Source organism: Hypanus sabinus, chromosome 5 (assembly GCF_030144855.1).
Source record: "Hypanus sabinus isolate sHypSab1 chromosome 5, sHypSab1.hap1, whole genome shotgun sequence".
NCBI lineage: Eukaryota > Metazoa > Chordata > Chondrichthyes > Myliobatiformes > Dasyatidae > Hypanus > Hypanus sabinus.
Window position 1 is genome coordinate 9,930,454 of NC_082710.1, and position 25,990 is coordinate 9,956,443.

Sequence of the window (25,990 nt, forward strand, 5' to 3'; positions counted from 1 at the left end):
TATACTGTTTTGTGTGAAAATCCAATAAATACAGCCTCACAAAACAATGATGATGGATTTTCCTTTGACGCAGCACTGTGCCAGGTTCACTGTGACTTATTCATTCAATCGATTGCATGTACTCTCTGCTGCTGGCATTTAGCTTCGTAAACGTAATCTCTCCAATCGATTCTTGTGAACATTATTAGACCATAAGACCATAAGACATAGGGGCAGAATCAGGCTATTTGGCCCATCAAGTCTGCTCTGCCATTTAATCATGGCTCAACCTTTTCTTCCCACCTCAGCCCCACTCCCTGGCCCTTTGATGCCATTTCCAATCAAGAACCTATCAAGCTCTGCCTTAAATACAGCTGCCTGTGGTAATAAATTCCACAGATTCAGCACCCTCAGGGTGAAGAAATTTCTCCACATCTCTGTTTCAAATGGATACCCCTCTATCCTGAGGATGTGCCCTCTTGTCCTAAACTCTCCCACCATGGGAAGCATCCATTCCACATCTATTCTGTCTAGGCCTTTCAACCTTTTGAAAGATTTCAATGAGAGCCCTCCTTAACCTTCTAAATTCCAGTGAGTATAGACCCAGAGTTAACAATCTTTCCTCGTATGATAACCCTTTCATTCCTGGAATCATCCTCTGAAACATCTTGAATGCTAGCATATCTTTTCTTAGATAAGGAGCCCAAAACTGTTCACAATACTCAAGGTGAGGCCTCACCAGTGCCTTACAAGGCCTCAGCATCAGATCCCTGCTCTTGTATTTTAGGCCTCTTGATATGAATGCAAACATGGCATTTGCCTTCCTCACCACTGACAGTACCTGTAAGTTAACCTTTAGAGTGTTCTGCACAAGGACCCCGAAGTCCCTTTGCAGCTCAGATTTTTGGATTTTTTCATTATTTAAAAAACAGACTGCACATCTATTTTTACTACCAAAGTGCATAGCCATGCATTTTCCAACGTTGTATTTCATTTGCCACTTTCTTGCCCATTCTCCTAATCTATCTAAATCCTTCTGCATCCTACCTTTTCCTCAACACTACCTGCCCCTCCACCAATCTTGGTGTCATCTGCAAACTTGGCAACAAAGCCACTTAATCCATCATTTTAATAATTGATAAACAGCATAAAAAGAAGCAGTTCGGACACCGACCCCTGCAGAACACCACTAGTCACCAGCAGGCAACCAGAAAGGATCCTTTTATTCCCACTCGCTGCCTCCTACCAATCAGCCAATGTTCTAACCATAACAGTAACTTTTCTGTAATGCCATGGACTCTTAACTTGGTAAGCAGCCTAATGTGTGGCTCCTTGTCAAAGGCCTTCTGAAAATCCAAACATAAAACATTCACCGCATCCTCTTTATCTATCCTACTTGTAATCTCCTCAACGAATTCCAACAGATTCTTCAGGCAAGATCTTCCCTTAAGGAAATCATGCTGATTTTGTCCTGTCTTGTCCTGTGATACCAAGTACTCCATAATTTCATCATTAGCAATTGACTCCAACATCTTTCCAACCACTAAGGTCGGGCTAAATTGTCTATAATTTCTTTTCTGCTGCCTTCCTCCTTTCTTAAGGTGTGGAGATTCACTTGCCAGAATGCACCATGCCAGAACCAATGATTTTTGAAAGATTATTACTAATGCTTCCACAATTTCTACCGCTACCTCTTTCAGAATCCTAGGGTGCTGTTCATCTGCCCCAGGTGACTTATGTATCCTTAGGTCTTTCAGCTTTTTGAGCACCTTCTTCCTTGTAACTACATCCACTTCTCTTCCCTTGCACCCTTCAACATCTAACACACTGCTAATGCCTTCCACAGTGAAGACTAATGCAAAATACTTATTTAGTTCACCTTCTATCACCTTGTTCCCCATTATTATTCCTCTGGCCTCATTTTCTAATGGTCCTATATCCACTTTCATCTCTTTTTTACTTTTTACATACTTGAAAAAGCTTTTACCATCCACCATTATTTGCTTTTACCATTATTTGCTAGCTTGCTTTCATATTTCATCTTTTCCCTTCTAATGTGGCATACGGTGTATTGGCCTTCATCAATTGTGGAATTGAATTTAGGAGCCGAGAGGTAATGTTGCTGCTATATAGGACCCTGGTCAGACCCCACTTGGAGTACTGTGCTCAGTTCTGGTCACCTCACTACAGAAAGGATGTGGAAGCCATAGAAAGGGTGCAGAGGAGATTTACAAGGATGTTGCCTGGATTGGGGAGCTTGCCTTATGAGAATAGGTTGAGCTAACTTAGCCTTTTCGCCTGAGAGCGAAGGAGGATGAGAGGGGACCTGATAGAGGTGTATAAGATGATGAAAGGCATTGATTGTGTGAATAGTCAAAGGCTTTTTCCCAGAGTGGAAATGGTTGCCACAAGAGTACACAGTTTTAAGGTGCTGGGGAGTAAGTACCGAGGAGGTGTCAGGGCTAAGTTTTTTACTCAGAGAGTGGTGAGTGCATGGAATGGGTTGCTGGCAACGGTGGTGGAGGCGGATACGAGAGGGTATTTTAAGAGGCTTTTAGATAGGTACATGGAGCTTAGTAAAATTGAGGGCTTTAGGTAAGCCTAGTAATTTCTGAGGTAGGGACATGTTCGGCACAACTTTATGGGCAGAAGGACCTGTATTGTGCTTTAAGTTTTCTATGTTTCTATGTTTCTAATGATTCTTTTAGTTGGTCTCTGTAGGTTTTTAAAAACTTCTCCATCCTCTGTCTCCCTATTAAGTTTTCCTTTGTTGTACGCCCTCTCTTTTGCTCTTGCTTTTACATTTGCTTTGACTTCCCTGGTCAGCCACAGCTATGCTATTTTGCTATTCGAGTATTTCTTTGTTTCTCTAATATATCTATCCTGCACCTTCCTAATTTTTCCCAGAAACTGACACCATTGCTGCTCTGCTCTCATCCCTACCAGCATCTTCTTCCAATTTACTTTGGCCAACTCCTCTCTTATACCACTGTAATGTCCTTTAATCCACTGAAACACTGCTAGGTCAGACTTTACTGTGTCCCAATCATATTGTGATCATTGCCTTCTAAGGCTTCTTTTCCTTAAACTGCCTCTGGTTCATTACATAACTTCCAATCCATTATAACTGATTCCCTGCAACATGCGCAACACCCTGGAGGAACAGCAGGTCGGGCAGCGTCTGTGGAAATGAGCAGTCAACGTTTCGAGCTGAGACCCTTCATCAGGACTGAAGAGGGAGTGGGCAGGGGCCCTATAAAGGTGGGAGGGGGTGGGAAGGAGAAGACTGGTAGGTGCCAGGTGAAAAACCAGTAGGGGAAAGATCAAGGGATGGGGTGGGGGGGGGCAGGTGGGGGGATAGGCAGGAAAGGTGAAGAAGGAATGTAAGGGGAAGCACTATGGGTAGTAGAAGGAGGCAGAACCATGAGGGAGGTGATAGGCTGCTGGAGGAGGAGGCAGAGGGAAACTGGGATGGGGGAAGGGAGAGGGAGGGAATTATCGGAAGTTGAAGAATTCAATGTTCATGCCAAGGGGCTGGAGACTGCCCATATGGTATGAGGTGTTGCTCCTCTAACCTGAGTTTGGCCTCATCATGGCAGTGGAGGAGGCCATGTATGGACATATCTGAATGGGAATGTGAAGCAGAGTTGAAGTGGGTGGCAACAGGGAGATCCTGTTTGTTGTGGCGGATGGAGTGGAGGTGCTCGATGAAGCGGTCCCCCAATCTGCGTCAGGTCTCACCGATGTAGCGGAGACCACACCGGGAGCACCGGATGCAATAGATGACCCCAACAGACTCACAAATGAAGTGCTGCCTCACCTGGAAGGACTGTTTGGGGCCCTGAATGGTGGTAAGAGAGGAGGTGTAGGGACAGGTGTAGCACTTACGCTTGCAGGGTTAAGTGCCAGATCTGTGGGGAGGGACCTGTGGACCAGGCAGTCGTAGAGGGAACAACCCCTGTGGAAAGCAGAGAGGGGTAGAGAGGGAAAGATGTGCTTGGTGGTGGGGTCCTGTTGAAGGTGGTGGAGGTTGCGGAGGATAATGTGCTGGATCCAGAGGCTGGTGGGCTGGTAGGTGAGGACAAGGGGAATTCTCCCGGTTGTCACATACCATTCGGGTGTCCTGTTGAGGTCCACAGAATCATCCTCTTTGTTCCCCTCACTATGGAGTCCCCATCACAACCGCTCCCCTCTTCTCCCTCTTTCCCTTCTGTACCATGGGACCACGATCAGTGTGAGTAACCTGGTCTCTGTGGCGTTCCCCTGAGAGGTCATCTCCCCAAAGCAGTGTACTTGTTTTTGAGAGAAATGGCCACAGGGTGCTCTGCGCTAACTTCCTATTCCATTTCCATTTCTCCTGACAGTCATCCAGCTGCTCGCCTGCTGTAACTTAGGGCTTATTATTATAGCAGAAACAGTATTTTTCTGGTCAGGGCTGTATTGCTGAGTTATGAATGTATGCTACATGAAAGTGGGGGGGGGGGGTGTAGAGATATGTCTCTACCAAAGAAGGCGTAAGGAGCACCTTCCCTCTGCCAGTCCGCAGGTCACCGTTAGGCAAGATGCAGCACCTTCTTAGCCCACCTTCCCCACCCCACCCCCTCGCAGGTCAGAATCACGTGAAGCGATGGGAGCAGGTGATGGATGATTGAATGAACAGCTGGTTCATATCACAAGTCTGGGCTGTGTGATCACTGGCAATCTCTGAGGAGAATCGATAATGGCTGGAGTCACTGTTCTGTAAAGGCACTGCTTGGAAGAAGACAATGGCAAAACACTTCTGTGGAGAAGCGTGTTATCATTCCAGTGTAATAAAAAACATGCTTCATGGAACATAGAGCATTCAGATTCAGATTCATTTATTTATACATACTGTGAAATGACTTTTACACTAACAATCAATACAACCTAACAAGGTGATGAGGGCCTACAAGTGTCGTCATACATTCCAGTGCCAACATAACATTCCCACCAAATATTACCATACAGTCTGGTGCCAACATGGCATGTCAACCAAGTGTCACCACAGTCTGGTGCCAACATAACATTCCCACCAAATATTACCATACAGTCTGGTGCCAACATGGCATGTCAGCCAAGTGTCACCACAGTCTGGTGCCAACATAACATCCCCACCAAATATTACCATACAATCTGGTGCCAACATGGCATGTCAACCAAGTGTCACCACAGTCTGGTGCCAACATAACATTCCCACCAAATATTACCATACAGTCTGGTGCCAACATGGCATGTCAACCAAGTGTCACCACAGTCTGGTGCCAACATAACATTCCCACCAAATATTACCATACAGTCTGGTGCCAACATGGCATGTCAGCCAAGTGTCACCACAGTCTGGTGCCAACATAACATCCCCACCAAATATTACCATACAATCTGGTGCCAACATGGCATGTCAACCAAGTGTCACCACAGTCTGGTGCCAACATAACATCCCCACCAAATATTACCATACAATCTGGTGCCAACATGGCATGTCAACCAAGTGTCACCACAGTCTGGTGCCAACATAACATTCCCACCAAATATTACCATACAGTCTGGTGCCAACATGGCATGTCAACCAAGTGTCACCACAGTCTGGTGCCAACATAACATTCCCACCAAATATTACCATACAGTCTGGTGCCAACATGGCATGTCAGCCAAGTGTCACCACAGTCTGGTGCCAACATAACATCCCCACCAAATATTACCATACAATCTGGTGCCAACATGGCATGTCAACCAAGTGTCACCACAGTCTGGTGCCAACATAACATCCCCACCAAATATTACCATACAATCTGGTGCCAACATGGCATGTCAACCAAGTGTCACCACAGTCTGGTGCCAACATAAAATTCCCACCAAATATTACCATACAATCTGGTGCCAATATGGCATGTCAACCAAATGTCACCACAGTCTGGTGCCAACATAACATTCCCACCAAATATTACCATACAATCTGGTGCCAACATGGCATGTCAACCAAGTGTCACCACAGTCTGGTGCCAACATAACATGTCAACCAAGTGTCGCTACAGTCTGGTGTTAACATAACATTCCTACCAAATATTGCCATACAGTCTGGCGCCAACATAGCATGCCCACAATGTTTGGCAGATCGACACAGAATGGCAACAAAGCAGCACACAACTAGCAAGGTAACAATAACAGCAAAAGAAGACTCATTCCTCCCTCACATGCACCCACCTATCACGTACATATACAATCTTTTAACCTCAGGCCAGGCTGTTCTCTTCCTCCAGAGGACTCCGGGATTCATAGACATTGAGTTTTGACTGACAAGCCCAGGCTTCCAATGGACCTTCAGGCTTTGGTATTGACCCCAGGACTCATCAATGAGGACAAATGTGGACCCTGGATGAGTACTCTGAATACAAAGCCTCAAATACTGGAATCCCTGATGACAGGACGTTGAATGTAGCAGAGGACATAGGTTAATAGTTCAGCCCATTATGTTATGCCGACCTACTCTACAATCAATCTAACTTTTCCCTCCTGCACAGCCCTCTTTCATCCATGTACCTATCTAAGAATCTCTTCAAGGTTTCTAATGTATCTGCCTCAGCCACCACCTCTGGCTTGAACCCACTATCCTGTATGTAAATAAATGATCTCTGACACCCCACCTATACTTTTCCCTAATCACCTTAAAATGATGCATCCTTGTTGTAGTCATTTCCACCCTGGGAAAATGTCTCTGGCTGATCTTATTATCCGATAGGTCACCTCTCATCCTCAATACTAGGCTGCTGTTGGTGACCACAACAACATGTTAGAGCTCACTGCTTATGGTTGAAATCAAGCTACCTGCACAGTGCTTTCTCTTTAACTGTAACACCTTATTCTGCATTGTTTATGCTTTACCTTGTCTCAGTGCAATGTGTAATGATCTGATCTGTATAAACAGTATGCAAGACAAGTTTTTCACTGGATCTTGGCACACATGACAATAATAAACCAATCATCGTCATTTTACATGCCCTGTAGCATGATGTGGGCCATCATGATCTTGACCATGATTGTTCTTGGCCATTTTTTCTACAGAATGGTTTGCCATTACCTTCTTCTTGGCAGTGCCTTTACAAGATGGGTGATCCCAGCCATAATCAATATTCTTCAGAGATTGTCTGCCTGGTGTCAGTGGTCACATAACCAGGACTAGTGATATGCACCAGCTGCTCATACAACCATCCACCACCTGCTCCCATGACTTCACCTGACCCGGATCGGGTGGGGGGGTTGGGGACTAAGCAGATACTGCACCTCACCCAAGGGTGACCTGCAGGCAAACAAAGGGAGGGAGCACCTTACACCTCTTTTGGTAGAGATGTATCTCCACCCCACCATCCAATAAACCAATACTGATTCCAATTCAAAAAGTACAGTAGTTCCATAGAAATTCAATAACTCAATAGCTTCTCTTTAACAAGAAGGAAGGATAATTAAAAGCCTGTTTAACTTTACTGTGGAAATACTTACAAGCATTTATAATCATTTGTTTAGGAAGGTCGACATTAATCGTGGAGGGCAGTTATTTTCAACATGGATTCATTAATGGAAAGTTATATTGACTAACCTGATTAAATTACTTGAGGAGTTAACAAGAAGCAGGTTAGAGGAGAGCTGCATGTTCAATGTAGTTTGGAAGGATTATATAAAGCCTCGTCAGAAGGTTCCACTTGGAAACTTGGTTTAAGTAAATAAAAGAAACACGCAGGATGCAAGGGAGAAAGATTAAAAATTGGTTGATTAGCTGGAAGCAAAATGTAAATGCAGTTGGGTGCATTTTTATGACAGGAAGCCTTTGAGCAGAGGAGTTTCACAGAGCTCTGCATTTGATCTCTTGTTGTGTGGGTTAATAACTTAGGTGTAAATGTAGAGGGGATGAAAATAAATCAAAAGCTGGCCCTTTGATAATGAAAAGGAAAGCTTTAGACTGCAGACACACATATAGACACACATAGCCTGGTGCACTGGGCAGAACAGCAAATGAAATAAATCTAGAGAAGATTCTGTATCGGGGGGAGTTGCAGCAAGACAAGGGAATACATTGTACAATAAATATAAGGATATTGAGCAGTGCTGAGGAATAGAGGGATCTTGCAGCATACTGTATGTCCAGAATTCTTTCAAGTAGCAACAGACAATAAGGTGGTTAAAAAAAGATATACTGAAGGCTGTCCTTTATAATTGAGGTCCCCAACTTGAGGTCCATGGACCCTCCTGTTAATGGTAGAGGTTCTCCACAGGGATGATCAACAGACACTCTTTGAACTCCAAACTCTAACGCCCAAGCTGTAATTTTGTGACATCAACCGTTACTCTATCATGGCATCCGAATTTTTTCATTATGGAGTTATACAACCTGAAAATGGGCCCTTCAGACCAACTGGTCTCTGGCGAACAAGGTTTTCATTGAAGCTAGTCCCATTTTCCTATGTTTGGCCCATATTCTGGTCACCTCATTACAGGGCTGATATGATTTTACTGAAGACTCTACAGAGGCAATTTACAAGGATAAATATGACTGTAAACCTTGGTATGAAGGAAGGACAGAGAAGTTATGGTCATTTTTGTTGGAACAAATGAGACTTCAGGAGTAAACACGAGGAAATCTGCAGATGCTGGAAATTCAAACAACAACACACACAAAATGCTGGTAGAACACAGCAGGACAGGCAGCATCTATAGGGAGAAGCCCTGTCGATGTTTCGGGCCAAGTCCTGATGAAGAGTCTCAGCCCGAAACGTCGACAGCCTGGCCTGCTGTGTTCTACCAGCATTTTGTGTGTGTTGTTGTGAGACTTTAGGAGACTAGTTGAGGTAGGAGCCAAGACTGGAGATGAGTTTTATTGGAGGCAGCAACTCCATCCTTGTGATAGAGGGCAGATGGTCTTGGAAGCTGTTTAGAATTGAATAAGACTTTAAGCTGGTGAATTCTTTTCACTTCTGGGAAGCTGTATAGGCCCACTAAATCAAAAACATTATGCCATCTTAAATTTTCTTCCCCCAGGCAGTTAATCTGATCAACCATTCTAGTTACTCCCTCTCCCGTCTATTGCCTCAGTCACTGAACAACACTGTAAACACTTTAAATATTTTTAATAATGTGGTTTACATTATTCATACATTGTGATATTTATGTAATTATGCACATTTTATTCCATATCCACTAACTTTATTTTTATATAACTGTTTATCCTTTATAATTGTTGAATGTTTTTGTTTCTTTTTGCATGTCACGCCCTGACCAACACACCGCAGCAAATTCCTAATACAATATGTGCCAAATAAAGTAGATCCTTCGTCCTTGATCTCTCCCGCTGAGGAAATTTACAAGCAGGATTGGAAACATAGGCACGAGGGAAAATTGGATCATCTATGGTCATTTTCCATGAAACAAATGAGTCTTTAGGGAACAAGCTTGAGCCAAACACGGAGATGAGCTTTTTTGGAGACAGCAAATTAATTCTTGTGATACAAGGCAGATGGTCTTGGAAAGTGCTTAGAAATGAATGAGACTTTCAGCTGATGAATTGTTTAAATCATACAAAATGCTGAAAGAACTCAGCAGGTCAAGCAGCTTGTACGGAGAGGAATAAACATTTGCTGTCTTCTCCTGATAAAGGGTCTCAGCTCAAAACATTGAATCTTTATTCATTTTCATCGATGCTGCCTGACCTGTTGAGTTCCTCCAGAATTTTGTATGTATTGCTCTGAATTTCCAGAATCTCTTGTTTATGAATTATTTAACACAAATTAAGACTGTGCTATAAAAGGAATTGAATCACAGTGAGTAAATTTTGTGGTGGTGTTGATGACTGGAATGGCTCATCAAAGCATGAAAGCTGTGCAAACCACCTGAAATTGTAAAGTCGAGAAAATGGTCGCACATCTGAGAGCAAAAAGAATTTTCTGGTGGCCAACCATGTTCTTTCCAATCCCCATTCCCATTCTGACATGTCAGTCTATGGCCTTTTGTCTGTTCTCCTGTCAGTAGAAACTGTTCCACTGGGCTTAGCAGGTCACACTTGAAGGCCAGAAGCTGGACTTAGTTGTCAGAGGCTATTTGAGATCCACGTCATTGGGAGCATTTAATAGGTGGTAGGACCTTATCCCCAATACTCTTCCCAGTTATGAATCTTTTATCAGACACTTGGAATAACTTGCTATCTCTGATTACCCAACCAGCCGGCAGATCTTTGGGATGAAGGTGGTGGGGTGGGTGGGAAACTGGAGAACCCATGAGAGACCCATTAGGCCCCAGGGAATTGTGCAAACTCCACTCAAACAGCACTCACTGTCACTGTTGAATCCAAGTCATTGAAGCTGTGTAGCAGAAACATTACTCAGTGGGAGCTTAATCTTCCAAAATGATACTTTAATTAAATGAAGTTACTCGAATGAAAACAAAAAGACTGTGTCAAGATAGAGCTAAGCTGTGGTCTCTAACAAGATTACATGTACAACACGCTGGAGGAACTCAGCAGGTCAGTCAGCATCCGTGGAAATGAACAATCAATGTTTTGGGCCGAGAATCTTCGTTAGGACAGAAGAGGGAAGGGGCACGGTCCTGTAACGAAGGTTGGGAGAGGGTGGGAAGGAGAAGGCTGGTTGGTGCCAGGTGAAAACCAATCAGAGGAAAGATCAAGGGGTGGGAGAGGGGAAGCAGGGAGGTGATAGGCAGGAAAGGTGAAGGAGGAATGTAAGGGGAAAGCACTATGGGTAGTAGAAGGAGGCAGAATCATGAGAGAGGTGATAGGCAGCTGGAGGATGAGGCAGAGTGAAACTGGCAGGGGGAGGGAATTACTGGAAGTTGGAGAATTAAATGTTCATGCCAAGGGGCTGGAGTCCTGACAAAGGGTCTCGGCCCGAAACGTTGAATGTTCGTTTCCACGGATGTTGCCCGACCTGCTGAGTTCCTCCAGCGTGTTGTGCGTGTTGCTTTGACCCCAGCATCTGCAGAGTATTTTGTGTTTACTCTATCAAGATCGTTGCTCAGACTTTAGTTTGAGGGCTCGTATTTGGGGCAGAGAGAGGAGCTAGATGTCAGGTTAGGGTTTAGGAACAATGGTGAGGCAGTGTTAGAGGTCAGGATGGAGTCTAGACCTCCACTCTGCGCTCTTCGTTCAAAGGCCATTGATGTGAATGTGTACTGAGGTACATTGGAAATCCAGCCTCCACTCTGCGCTGGAAGGTGAGTGACATGGACAGGTGACAATGGATATGCTGTCTGTGCTGTGCTGTCATCTTTGTGCTGTCTGGGACAAGGGCCAATTGGTTAATGCACAAAGAATTCAAGCCTGGAATTCGGGGTCCCATTATTGCCTAGTCCACTGGTCCACTGATCCACTGAAAATCGAAGTCCAAAAGTCCTGATGGCCAAAACCAGGAATCTGGAGACTGGAGGTCCTAAGGCCTTCTCTTTCCTAAGGCTGGAGGTCTGGTGGGAGGGAGGAAGAAAGGGGCTTGCTTTGCTCTTGTTGTTTAGTTGATTGTTGTCTTCTGAGTGTTTCTGTGTGCTCTGTGCTGTTCTGCTGAGCATTGTGGGCATGCTATGTGGCTCTGGAAGGGGTGGCGACACTTGCGAGCTTCCCCCAGCACATCCTTAGGTGAGTTGGTTGCTAACACAAGTGATGCATTTCAAAGTTTCAAGTACATTTATTATCAAAGTAGATCTGCAGTGTACAGTCCTGAGATTCGTCTTCCTGCTGACAGCCACAAAACAAAAAAACACCATGGAACCGCTTCAAAAAAAACATCAAACACCCAACCCACAAAACAAAAATATAAAAATCACACAAACTGTAAAAATGGATGAAAAACACAGATATAAAACATCAAACCACAGAGTCATTGAAACAGTCTAGCAATGTTCAGTTGACTTTTTTCAGTTAAATTATAGTGCTGTGTTTTTTGTTGACTGCAGGCCGCAGAGCCGGTCTGCCCTAATCAAAACACATAAAATAGCAATTAAAGAAAGTAGTCACCAGGAACCAGAAACACATTTAACATGAATTGCTGAGTCCAAATTCACAAACTGCGTTATTAAGCCTTGCCAAAAACCCAGGACTCCAACACAATCTTCTAGCGGTATTCAGCAAGAGCAAGAGAGAGTCAGATCAAAGGCAGGCAACTTCCTGCAGCAGGAGTGAGTGAGAAAGACTGGCCAAACACAGGTCGACAGTGCTGAACACATGCTCACCTTTTGCTCTCACTCTCGTTGACTTTATCATTGCTTGATGATTTAATCAGAGCGATCATCAAGAAAAGGATCGATCACAGGCTTGTGCACGGTCTCCAAGCTTCTCGGCCTCCACACTGCACAATCCACTCGAAACCTAACTGAACACTGAGCTCTCTCAGAGACAGCAAAGTGCTAGATTGCTCAATCTGCCTGAAAATGCTCCGTCAAAATGTAAATCACAGGTTCCAGTTACACACAATTTAGCTGCAGCATCATACTTGAAAGAAGAGGTAAAAGAAATCGTTTTGTGAAGTGTCCGAAGGATGTCGCTATTGATCGCTGGAACCATCAATTCACTGGATGCTTCCATATACATGTGATTAGTAAAAGCGTACCTGAATCTGAGTAGCAGAATAAGTCTACTATATAAGAACTGGGGCAGCACGGTAATGTAGTGGTTAGCGTAGCGCTATTAAAGTGCCAGCAGCCCTTGTATGTTCTCCTCTTGACCACATGGATTTCTTCTGAGAGCTCCAGTTTCCACTCACATTCCAAAGATGTACAAGTAAGTAGGTGAATTGGTCACTGGACGTAATAGGACAGCACAGGCTCATAGGGCCAAAGGGCCTGTTCCAGTCATGTATATTTAAAGAAAAAGATTTGATTGCTGGGAAACAGATTGTTTATTCCATACAACTGACTCGCTGTGATGCTGGCAAGTTTCTGCTGGTCAAATCCGTTTACTTTCATAACACATCCTCTCCAAAGGTCAGCCTTCACTGCAGCTGTTATCCATTTGATATTTTTCATTCACTGAGAGTGTTTTCTTATCAGGAATTTTCAGTATAGGAACCATTCAAACTCTCCATTTGCTACACACTTTCAATTGTAATGGAAGCTGTTTTTATGTAGATTCATTCATATTGTAGTTACTTTCAACACCATGGTTGAAAGGATTGTTGAGATAGCAAAGGCTATGGAGCACCTTGTTTTGAAAGTAAGAGCATATGATAAACATTCTGATTGTTGTCCACAGAAACATCATGAATGATAGGGTACAATGACTTGCATAGCTATTCTTTCCAGCAATGTTAACCTCTTCAATGACCTTTCTTTCATTGTAGAACATTATAGCACAGTGCTGTTCCAAATTCAAAAATATTTATTATCAAAGTACGTATATGTCACCAGAGACAACCCTGAGATTCATTTTCTTGCAGGCATTCATAGTAAATACAAATAAACACAAACGAATCAATAGGAAATCACACAAAACAAGATGGAAAAATGACCAATGTGTGAAAGACAACAAACTATGCAAATAAAAAAAAAATAAATATCAAGAAGATGAGATGAAGTGTACTTGAAAGTGAGTCCACAGGTTGTGGGAGTAGTTCAGTGATGAGACAAGTGAAGTTATCCACCCTGGTTCAAGTGCCTGATATTTGAGGAGTTATAACTGGTGAACCTGGTGATCTGAATCCTGAGGCTCCTGTATCTTCTTCCTGATGGCAGTAGTGAGAAGAGAGCATGACCTAGATTCTGGGGTCCTTGATGATCGATGCTGCTTTCTTGTGACAATGTTCCATGTAGATATAGATCTGCTCAATGGTGGGGGGCTTTACCTGTGATAGACTAGGCCATATCTACTACTTTTTGTAGGCGATTCCATTCAATGGCATTGGTGTGTCCACACCGGTCAATATACTTTCCACTGCAGAACCTCTGTCCCACACTGATTATCCCTAATTAGATTATGCTTATCCAAATACTCATAAATCATGTCTCAAAGTTCAAAGTGTAATGTTCAAATTGTATTGAATATCAAAGTACATATACAACATCATATACAACCCAGACATTCATTTTCTTGTGGACATGCTCAATTGATTCATTTGCAATCCTCCAATCATCTGGTACTACTCCTGTGGCCAGTGAGGATGCAAAGATCATCGGCAGAGGCACAGCAGTCTCTTTCTTTGTTTCCCACAATAACCTGGGATGTATTCTGTCTGGCCCTGGGGACTTAGCTATCCTAATATTTTTCAAAAGTTCCATCGCACCCTCTTTCTTACCATCAACATGTTCAAGCATATCAGCCTATTGTGCCCTTTCTTCACAAACGTCAAGATTCTTTACATTCAAAGGTTCCCAACTTGGAATCTGCAGACTCCTCAGTTAATGGTGCGGGTCCATGGCACAAAGAAGATTGGGAGCCCCCGCTCTCACTGGTGACTACTGAAGCTAAGAATTCATTAAGGTATTCATTAAATGCTTTGAGAGGTGGGTCAAGGATTACATCTGCGGCTTGCTATCACCTAAACTGGACCCCCTACAATTCACCTACCAACACAACCGATCGACAGATGACACAATAGCCACTGCTCTATGTACCGTCCTTACACATCAGGAGAAGAAGGATGCTTACGTGAGAATCAGGCTCGACAAGGAACCTCAACCTTATCCCTGCCTTGTGCAGCTGGATCCTGGACTTTCTGTCAGATCGTCAACAGGTTGTAAGAGCGGGCTCCCTCAACTCCAACCCTCTGACTCTCAACACTGGAGCCCCTCAGAGCTGTGTACTGAGCCCCCTCCTTTACTCGCTGTATACCCATGACTGTATCACCATCCACAGCTCCAATCTGCTAACTAAATGTGCTTACAATCCTACATTGATTGACCTTATCTCAAACAATAATGAGGTGGCCTACAGGGAAGAAGTTATCACCCTGACACAGTAGTGTCAAGAAAAAAACCTCTCCCTCGATATTGCCAAAAAAAAGGAGCTGGTTGTGGACTACAGGAGGAATGGAGACAGGCTAACCCCTATTGACATCAATGGATCTGGGGTTGAGAGGGTGAACAGCTTTAAGTTCCTCAGCATCCACATCGTCAAGGACCTTATGTGATCTGTACATGCCAGCTACGTGGAGAAAAAGGCAAAGCAGTGCTTCTTTCACCTCAGACAGTTGAGGGAGTTTGATATGGGCCCCCAAACTCTGAACTTTCTACAGAGGCTCAATTGACTGGCTGCGTCACTGCCTGGTTTGGGAACTGTACCTCCCTTAATCACAGGACTACACAGAGAGTGGTGTGGACAGCCCAGTGCATCTGTAGTTGTGACTTCTCATGATTCAGGACATTTACAAAGACAGTTGTGTAAAAAGGGCCCGTGGGATCATTGGGGACCCAAGTCACCCCAACCACAATCTACTCCAGCTGCTACCGTCCAGGAAGCGGTACCGCAGCATAAAAGTCACGACCAACAAGCTCCAGAACAGTTTCTTCCACCAGGCCTTCAGACTGATGAACTCAGGCTGATTTGAGTGTATTTCTATGTTACATTGACTGTTCTATTTATTATAAATTACTATAAATTTCTATGATTGCACATTACTTTAATTTAGGTGGCGCTGTAACGTAAAGATTTTTACTTCTCATGCATGTGAAGGATGTAAGAAATAAAGTCAGTTCAATTCAATTCCTACCTCTTCCGATTCCAGGCATGTTTCCTCCGTTATCCCTGACCAGTCCTACCCTCACTCTGGGTACCCTCATCAGAAAGTCAGAAGTTGGGATGTTTACTGATGGCTCAATATGAAATCAGTCAAGCAGGCCAGGTAGGATCTATGGAAATAAATAAACAGTCGACATTTTGGGCCAAGCCCCTTCTTCAGGACTGGAGAGGAAGGGGGAAGATGCCAGAATAAAAAGGTGGGGCAGTGGAACGAGGATTGTTAGAAAGTCTTAGGCAAAGCCAGGTGGTTGGGAAAAGTAAATGACTGAAGAACAAGAAGCCTAATGGGAGAGGAGAGTGGACCATATGGGAACGAGAAGGAGGAAGGGATTTCGGGAGATGTGATCTAGGGGTCTTGGCAGAAGTGGTAGGAGATCAGAGTGGGCAATAGAAGTGGGGGTGGGAGTTTTTTACAAAATGAGAAATTGATATTCATGCCATCAGGTTGCAAACTACCCCGACAGAATATACGGAGTTGCTCCTCTGCCCTGTGGACTCATCTTGGCACAGGAGGAAGGACTGACATGTCGGAACAGGATGGCAATCAGTATTTACCCACTGGGAAGTTCTACTTTTGGTGGATGGAGCGGAGATACCCAACAAAGTAATCCCCCCAAATTAAGCTATTTAGTTTTCTAATAATAATCAGCTTTATTATCACTGACATATGTTGTTCAGTTAGTTCTTCTGTGGTCTCTGTACATTAACAATTATTATAAGTTTAAATAATTTCCCCACAACTGAAGTAAGGCACAGTGGTCTTTAATTCCCAGGGTTATCCCTACTCCCTTTCTTAAATAGCAGAATGGCAAGGTAGTGTCTGTGGGACAAGTACTGGACAGTGCTGGCGTAGGTTGGCATTTGATTGCCCTAAAATCTGAACAGCATTCATGCAAGGATTGGTAACTCAAAGTAACACAGGAGCTGGGCAAAGTCCAAATCCATTATGAGAATCTAACCACCAAAACCTGACAATCAGAGGTATTATTATGGACCGTTCAGAAATCTGATGGTGGAGGGAAAGAAACTGTCCTAAAACACTGAGCGTGCCTTCAGGATCCTGTTCTTTCTCCCTTATGGCAGTAATGAGAATAAGACATGCTCTGACAGACAGACAGACATACTTTATTGATCCTGAGGGAAATTGGGTTTCGTTACAGCCACATCAACCAAGAATAGTGAAGAAATATAACAATATAAAACCATAAATAATTAAATAATAAGTTAATCATTCAAAGTGGAAATAAGTCCAGGACCAGCCTATTGGCACAGGGTGTCTGACACTCCGAGGGAGGAGTTGTAAAGTTTCATGGCCACAGGTAGGAATGACTTCCTATGACGCTCAATGTTATATCTCAGTGGAATGAGTCTCTGGCTGAATGTACTCCTGTGCCTAACCAGTACATTATGGAGTGGATGGGTGTCATTGTCCAAGATGGCATGCAACTTGGACAGCATCCTCTTTTTCAGACACCACCGTCAGAGAGTCCAGTTCCACCCCCACAACATCACTGGCCTTATGAATGAGTTTGTTGATTCTGTTGGTGTCTGCTACCCTCAGCCTGCTGCCCCAGCACACAACAGCAAACATGATAGCACTGGCCACCACAGACTCGTAGAACATCCTCAGCATCGTCCGGCAGATGGTAAAGGACCTCAGTCTCCTCAGGAAATAGAGACGGCTCTGACCCTTCTTGTAGACAGTCTCAGTGTTCTTTGACCAGTCCAGTTTATTGTCCATTCGTATCCCCATCCTCTGGGCGGTGATGGTCATTAATGTTGGATGCTGCCTTTCTGATTCATTGTCTTTTGAATATATCTTTGATGGTGGGGGGGTGTGGGAGGTGTGAGGATGGGGGAGTTAGTGCCCCTGATGGAGCTGTGTCTACAATTTTCTGCAGCTTTTTCCTATCCTGTGAAGTGGGTCCTCCATACCAAACGGTAAGGCAACCAACCTGAATGAGCTCCACTGTACATCTGTAGATACTTGCTGGACTCTTTGGTGACATGCCAAATCTCCTCAGACTCCCAGTGAAATACAGCCATGGTTGTTTGCAATTGAATCAGAATGTTGTGGCCAGGATAGACCTTCAGAGTAGTTAACACCCAACTTGAAGCTGCCAACCCCTTGATGAAGAGTGGTGTGTGTTCTCCTCACTTCCCCTTCCCATTTTTTTTGGTCTTACTGACTTTGAGTGCAAGGTTGTTGTTACAACACCACTCAACCATCCGATCTATATCACTCTTGTGTGCCTTTTCATCACCATCTGAGATTCCACCAAATATGGTTGTGTCATCAGTTAATTAACAGATGGTGTCTGAGCTGTGCCTGGCCACATAGTCATGAGTGTAAAGAGAGAGTAAGGCAGCATGTACAGCATTCATTCTTGTGGTGTACCTGCGTCAACTCATAAAGATTCTGCACCTCCCGATCCTATGTCACCTCTTTCTAATGATTTAATATAATTTCTTACCAATAAAGACATGCCACCTCCTCTGCCTACCTGCCTATCTTTCTGATACAACATGTACCCTTGGACATTCAGCTCCCAGAGACATGCATCCTTTAGCCATGTCTCAGTGATGGCCACAATATCATGCCTGCCAATCGGTAGCAGTACGACAAGATCATCCACCTTATTCCTTATGCTGCGTGCATTTAAGTACAACCCCTCAAGTCCAGTATTTGGTACTTTTTGCTTTGATTGCACTGCAACTCAACCCAATGGCTGCAAATTTCCCCCATCAGCTGCCTGTCCTTCCTGACATCCTTACTGCTCACTATATGACAACTCTGTTATTATTACACCTTTCCAAGATCTGTTTCCCTATCTGCTCCTCGATATCCCTGTTACTACTGGGTGGCCTATAAAAAAAAATTATAGTAATTTTTATATCTTGCACTCTACTGCTGTTGCAAAGCAACAAATTTCATGATATATGTCAGTGATAATAATCATGATTCTGATTCTGAATCATCACCTTGTCATGGCAAAGAAGCTTCTAAGTTCCTGAGATCCTGAGAGCGATTTAGTCTGGAGATTGCTCCTGGTGGGGTCATCTATAGTAGTAAAGATTCAAAGTTTCAAAGATTTAAAGTACATTTATTACCTGAGTTTGTATGTATGCAGCATACAACCCTCAGATTCGTCTTCCCACAGACAGCCATGAAACAAAGAAACACCTTGGAACCTGTTCAAAGAAAACATCAAACAAGCAATGTGCAAAGAAAGAACAAATCAGGCAACGGAAAAAAGAGCAAAAAACACAGAATATAAAACTACAGAGTCATTGAGACAATTTAGGAATGTTCAGTTCAGTTCAGTTTAATTTAGTACTGTGTCGTTCATTGACTGTAGACCATAGAGCCGGTCTGCATCAGGTGAGAGGGAGAGACTGATCACACGCAGGCACCTACCTCTGATGCCCCGTCCCTGCGTTTCTTGGCCTCCAGGCTGTGCACTCTGCCCCAAATCTCGCCAAGCTTACTTTGAGACAGCAAAGTTCAAGATTGCTCAAGACCCAAAAGTCCAGCACCATCCTCAGGCAGCATTGGAAAACATCACCATGACAATGTATATCACAGTTTCCGATGGTTGCAAAATCAAACCTGAAGGAAGAAGAAGTAAAAGAATTAGTTTGATGAACTGTCTGAAGCTTGTCACCTTTGGCCGTGTTGCTCGCTGGCAAGTTCCGGACAAACAGTAATCCAACCAAGCCCACAGTGGTGGAGCTTGTGCAAGATTATCTCACATCACAATGGCTCTGAAGGCCGAGGACTGCAGCAGCAGAGAAGGGACCCCAGTTGTCTAGCACTTCAGGTCTCTGGACCTTGACCCCAGTCTGTCAAGGACCATGTGCTGGCTCCCCAAACATCAGCCTCCCCATGTCAAACAAATCATGCACAGTTATTGTCCATTAAGGAAATCCATCCTCTTATCCCAGTTTTGTGGATCGCAGACTGACCTTTACAGCCACCTGAAGACCCATCAATAGGCAACACCTTCGGAGAGCATAGGTCCATAAGATCTCATGGAGCAGAATTAGGCCACTTTGCTCATTGAGTCTGCTGCACCATTTCTTCGTGGCTAATCCATTTTCCACTTAGTCCCAATCTCCTGCCTTCTCCCCATATCCATTCATTCCCTGACCAATCAAGAGTCTATCAACCTTAAATGCATCCAATGAATTCCACAGATTATCACGCTCTGACTAAATAAATTTCTCTTCAACACCATTCTAAAGGGATATTCTTCTATTCTGATACTGTGCCCTCTTGTCCTAATCTCCCCCACCACTGGAAACATCCTCTTCACATCCATTCTTCTGAGGCCTTTCAACTTTTGATAGATTTTGATGAGATCCTCCCTTATTCTTCTGAATTCCAGTGAATATAGGCACATGGTCATCAAACTCTTCTCATATGACAAGGCTTTCAATACCAGGATTATTTTCATGAACCTCTTTTGAACCCTTTCCAATGTCAACACATCCTTTTTTAGATAAGGGACCTAAAGCTGCTCACAATAACCTGGCATAACCAGAACACCATACTTGACTCAGGTGATTGCATTATTATTACAAGGGATCTGGCCACATACTCATCTGAACCAGCCGCATAAACGTGGGTAAAGGAGCAACTCAGGAGCTGGTTCAACTGTTGAGTTCATTTGAAACAGAGATCTGAATGTTTAAAGAATAGAGGGGAAAGGATAAGGCAGGCAAATATCATTGACACACAAGGCACGTCACAATTCCGATGGGAGTCAGGGAAGGCTTGAAAAGCCGGATATCCCAAGTTGTTCCTATTTCATGTGTTTATTATGCTCAACACTGCTTCTGGGATCCTTCTGGGCTGTCACATGTTCTTAATTACAACCATAATAGGACTTAAGAAGTACTCTGACAATGGTAAATGCTTTTGGATGTCCATAGCAATGAAAGGTACCGTATGCATATGCAATGCCCTGGTTACATCGTTACTGTTATGCTGTAGGTATTTCCTTCAGCAGCTCTGTAAGAGCAGTCTGTTCTGCTTTCAGCCAGTTTAGGTTATTGTTGAAGATAAGGGATGATGTGGAATGTGTGCTGTCCAGTTAGCGGAAGATTTTCTTGATGGCGGACACTAAGGTTGGGCTTGGAGCTTTTGTTCGAGAGGAGATGAAGGGAGAAGACAGTGGGGAGAATCGGTCGTAGCATACAATCCAGTAGGAGACCCGTTTGTTTGAGATGGCGTACGAGCAACGTTTGGAAGGTGGTGTGAGTGTTCACACTGACCGAGGGCCCAGCGCAAGTGATAGAGAAATTCAGGATGAGCTCCAACTTGTGCATATTTGACTGTTTAATTAGAGTGGGCCCTTTTCTTTTAGTTATTCTTTACTAACCCTTTAGTTAGGATTCACAAATGTAATTCCTTTGATCATATGCGGTGTACTGTGGGTTATTTCAAGGCACTAATTTGTAACAGGGGAGCAAATGGCACAGCATCCACACAAATCAGGGTTTGGGGTGGGACGAGCTGACTCAATCTCACAGGTTTAGCAGGACCAGAGTGTGTCTTCCACAGACTTACACAGCCAAGCAAACCAGGGTGTTTCACATAGCAGATAGAATATTGAATATAGACACAGAACATAGAACACTACAGAACAGTACAGGCTCTTCGGCCGAAAATGTTGTGCCAACCTTTTAACCTACTCCAAGATCAATCTAACCTTTCCCTTCCACATAGTTCTTCATTTTTCTTTCATCCATATACCTACTGAAGGGTCTCTAAGGTGACTCTAATGTATCTGCCACCACCCCTGGAAGGGCGCTCAAAGCACCCTCCACTCTCTGCGCAAAAAAAATCTACTTCTGACATCTCCCCCTACACTTTCCTCCAAACATCTTAAAATTATGCCCTCTTGTATTTGTCCTGGGAAAAAAATGTGCTGGCTATCCACTCGACCTATGGTTTTTATCATCTTGTACACTTCCATCAAGTCACCACTCATCCTTCTTCACCCTGAGGGGAAAAGCCTTAGCTCATTCAACCTACCCTCATAGAACAAGTCCACTAATCCAGGCAGGATCCAGGTGAATCATATCTGCATCCTCTCTAAAGCTATCAAATCCTTCCCCTAATGAGGCAAGCAGATCAGAATACAATGCTACAAGTGTGGTCAATCCAGAGACATAGACCTGAAGTATTACTTCCAGCTCTTGAACCCAGGCCCTCTGACTAATGAAACAAAATTAACTATGCAGCTTCTCTACCACCCTATCAACTTGTGTGTCAACATTGAGGGATCTGTGGACATGGACTCCAAGATCCTTCTGTTCCTCTACACTACTAAGAGTAATGTAGATGAAAATCTTAAAGGCACTTGGACATCAGTCATGTGCCCTGTAATGGTGCAGTTGTTAAATCTTCGCACTTTGGTGAATATGGCATGTTATATTACTTGAAAAGCTGATAGTTTTTGTTTGTTGTTTCTGTAGGTCATCAAACTAAAAGAGAAAGTCTCATTGTGCTTAACAGCTTGAATTAAAAAGTGGGCATACGTATTCCCTAAAAGTTAATCTGCAGGTTGAGTTGGTGGTGAGGAAAGCAAATGTGATGTTAGCATTCAAGAGGACTAGAATGTAAAAGCGAGGATATAATGCTGAGGCTTTATAAAACACTGGTGAGGCCTCACTTGGGGTATTATGAGCAGTTTTAGGCCCCTTATCTAAGAAAGATGTACTGACATTGGAGAAGTGTAAAGGGGGTTTCCTTTTTTTCTTTGTTACTGCGTATGTTTATCAAAATGGCTTCTTTGTTTGTTAAAAGCAGGAATGCTTCTTTGTTGCAAGGGAGTGCTGGAAGCTTATTTGGGTTAAAATTTACTGATAACGAGAATTGTATTCCTTTGTAAACCATTTGGGATTAATGTTGTTCTTTCTTCTGAGTCTGTGAGCTATTGTTGGCGGGCATTTTGAGGAGATTCGGCACGAGGGGTGAGAGAAAGACGTGATGATGTAAACTGGGCAAGGAACGGACCCCAAGTTGGGGTCTGAGGCCAGGAGGTATCCCGAGGAGAGGAGATGAAGATAGATGTGCTTGGTTGACCACTTCGGGTGGTCCTGAGCTGCAAGTTGAGGAGTTCGGAGGGGATCGAATGGTGGCCAGAAGACTTCAGTAATTGAGCTCTAACGGTTGTGCATGAAGTGGTTTGGACTTTGATAAGTTTGGCGCCTTTTCTTTATTTTCTTTTCCTACATATATACTGTATCATTATTAATCACTTAGTTATAGTAACTTTTATAAATTATACTCATTTAATCACATATGGTGTACTGACTGTTTTTTGGGCAAGGCGGGGACATCACACAGCATCCACACCAGCTGATTACCCAGTTTGGCGGGGCCGAAGGCTGCTCCCCCTAGACGAGAACGAGCTGAGCGAGCCTGAGGCGAAGGTTCAAAGGAGGCTCACAAAAATGATTCCAGGATTCAAAGGGTTGCCATATGAAGAACGTTTGATAGCTTTGAGCTGATACTCACTGGTATTAGAAAAATGAGGGGCGATCTCATTGAAACCTATCAAATGTTGAAAGACCTTGATAGAATGGATGTGGAGAGGATAATTCCTTTGGTGGTGGAGTCATAGACGAGATGACACATCCTTAAAATGTTGGAGCAACCTTTTAGGATGGAGATGAGAAGGAATTTTCTTTAGCCAGTGATGCGCCATCAATAACCCTCAGAGACTGGAAGTGAACAATAGGCTTTTATTAGCAGCAAAAAGGGAGCACAACATCTTGGAGACTGAGGGATGAGCAGTGCTCCAATCACCTTTATACCGGGGTCTGTGGGAGCAGTCAACAGAGGGGCATGTCCAGACAGGTATATGTAGTTCACCACAGCCAGATCTGAGGGATTCATTGCCACAGGCAGCTATGCAGGCCAAGTCACTGGGTACGTTTAAGGCAGAGTTTGATAGATTCTTAATTAGTCAGGGCATGAAAGGATATGGAGTGAAGGCAGGAGATTGGAGCTGAGAGCATAGCCATGATGAAATGATGGAGCAGACCTGATGGACCAAATGGCCTCATTCTGTTGCAGTCCTGGAGATGAGAATTTAATGTACAGATCGACAATCTGTGAATTCAGAACAGAAATCAGAATCATGGTTATTGTCTCTGACCTGCGTGACATGGAATTTATTCTTTTGCAGGGATAGTACACTGTAAACACATAAAATTCTGTAAATTTATGAACAAATAAATAGCACAACAAAAAAAAATAGTGAGTTAGTGTTCATGGCATCACGAACCATTCAGAAATCTGATGGTGGAGGGGAAGAAGCTTTGTGGGCTTGTCAAGAAGGTTAGATTTGAAATAAATTTAATGTACCAGTATTTGGAAATTTTTTATTTTCACATTCATTCATTTAATTTATTGTCTCTTGAATTGTGCTTGGAACCGAATGGATCATTGCAGCAACATTTAAGGACTAATCAGATCAAAGTCACTTACAGGACAAATCGAGTAAGGATGACAGACCTTTAAGTCAGAGTGAAGTGTGTTGAGGACCGGAGAGCATGCCAGAGCCATATGCTTGTCATCAGCTTCACTGGAGACAAGAATGACTCAGGCAGACTGAGCAACGTGACCAATTCATCTTCTACAACATTGTCTCACATCACTTGCAAATGTCATTGAGGGTAACTCCCCAAGGTACATTAGTGAATCAGATAGGTTTTATGAAAATCTGTAGGTTCATTGGCACTATTACTGAAACTGGGTTTTCATTCCAAATTTTTTAAAACTACTTGCATTTAAATTCTCTAGTCGTTGCATGATTTAAACTCCTCGCTCATGCTCAAAAATTAGTGGATTAAGCCCATCAGGGAGGAGGTACAGGAGTCTTAGGTCACACACTACCAGGTTCAGGAACTGTTATTGCCCCTCAGACCATCGGGCTCTTGAGCCAGAGTGGATAATTTCACTCAGCCCAACACTGAACCGATTCCACAACCTATAGACACAATTTCAAGGACTCTACAACTCATGTTCTCAATATTTATTTATAACTTCTAAATCCAGTATAGTATTACGAAGTCTCAGGCACATATTTTTAGCTAGTGTCCCTAAAACATTTGCACAGTACTGTAGTAAATTTATGTAATGCACTGTGCTGCTGCCACAAAGAAAACAGATTTCATGACATATATGAGTGATGATAAAGCTGACTGATAAAGGAGTCAGGAGGGAGCAGGACAGTACCCTTGGACCTTTGGACAATAATTCACTTTTTTTTTAATATACGGTATTTCTGATTTTTGCAAATTTTAAAAATCCATTCAATATATGTATACTGTAATTGATTTACTTACTTTATTTTTTTTTCTCGTCTATATTATGTATTGAACTGCTGCTGCTAAGTTAACAAATTTCACGACACATGCTGGTGATAATAAACCTGATTCTGATTCTGACTCTGAGACATTCTGTAATGATCAATAAATTAATTGTCTGGAATCAAATTACCTTGCCTGGTGTTCTCAGGGCTGAGTGTGTCTTCTCCCCTGGCCCCAGCACTCCTTCTCTGCCACCTGTACGATACCCCTCCAGCAGCACTCCACCCTCCTCATTCCCAACACCCTTTGCTCCTGCCAGATTTACAAACTCATTCTCAAACTCCACGTTGACAAAAACAGCACTGTGCAAAAGTCTTCGGCACCCTAGGTATGTATTTCAACAGTTTTGTACTGTATTTACACTGTTTGTTGTCTTTTGCATATTGATTGTTTGTCCATCTTGTATGCAGATTTTAATTGATTCTATTGTGTTTCGTTGTAGTAATTGTGAATGTCTGCAAAGAAATGAATATCAAGGTAGCATATGGTGACATATACAGTGTGTACTTTGATAGTACTTCAATTTGACTTTGACTGTGTAATGTACCCATGGCCACACCAGCCACTTCACAGTCTGCAATAATTTTGCTGTAGAAATGTCCCCGAAAATGAGTGAATGGTTTCACAGTATGTCCCAATGACTTGACAAGGAAAATACCTAAAATGGTGGAAATTTGTAAAACACATTAGCCAGCAGTAAATTACTTCGATAATCCGCACAGAAGATATTGATGGTTCAACAGCAACACATAATCTATAATAGCAATGCCTGTGTGAATATTAACACTGAGGAAATAAATGGTGTGTGTAATATTAACACCAGCAGCTGTAATAACTTGACCTCACCAAATGAGAAATGCCTCTGCAGGGAAAATAGTAATCAAC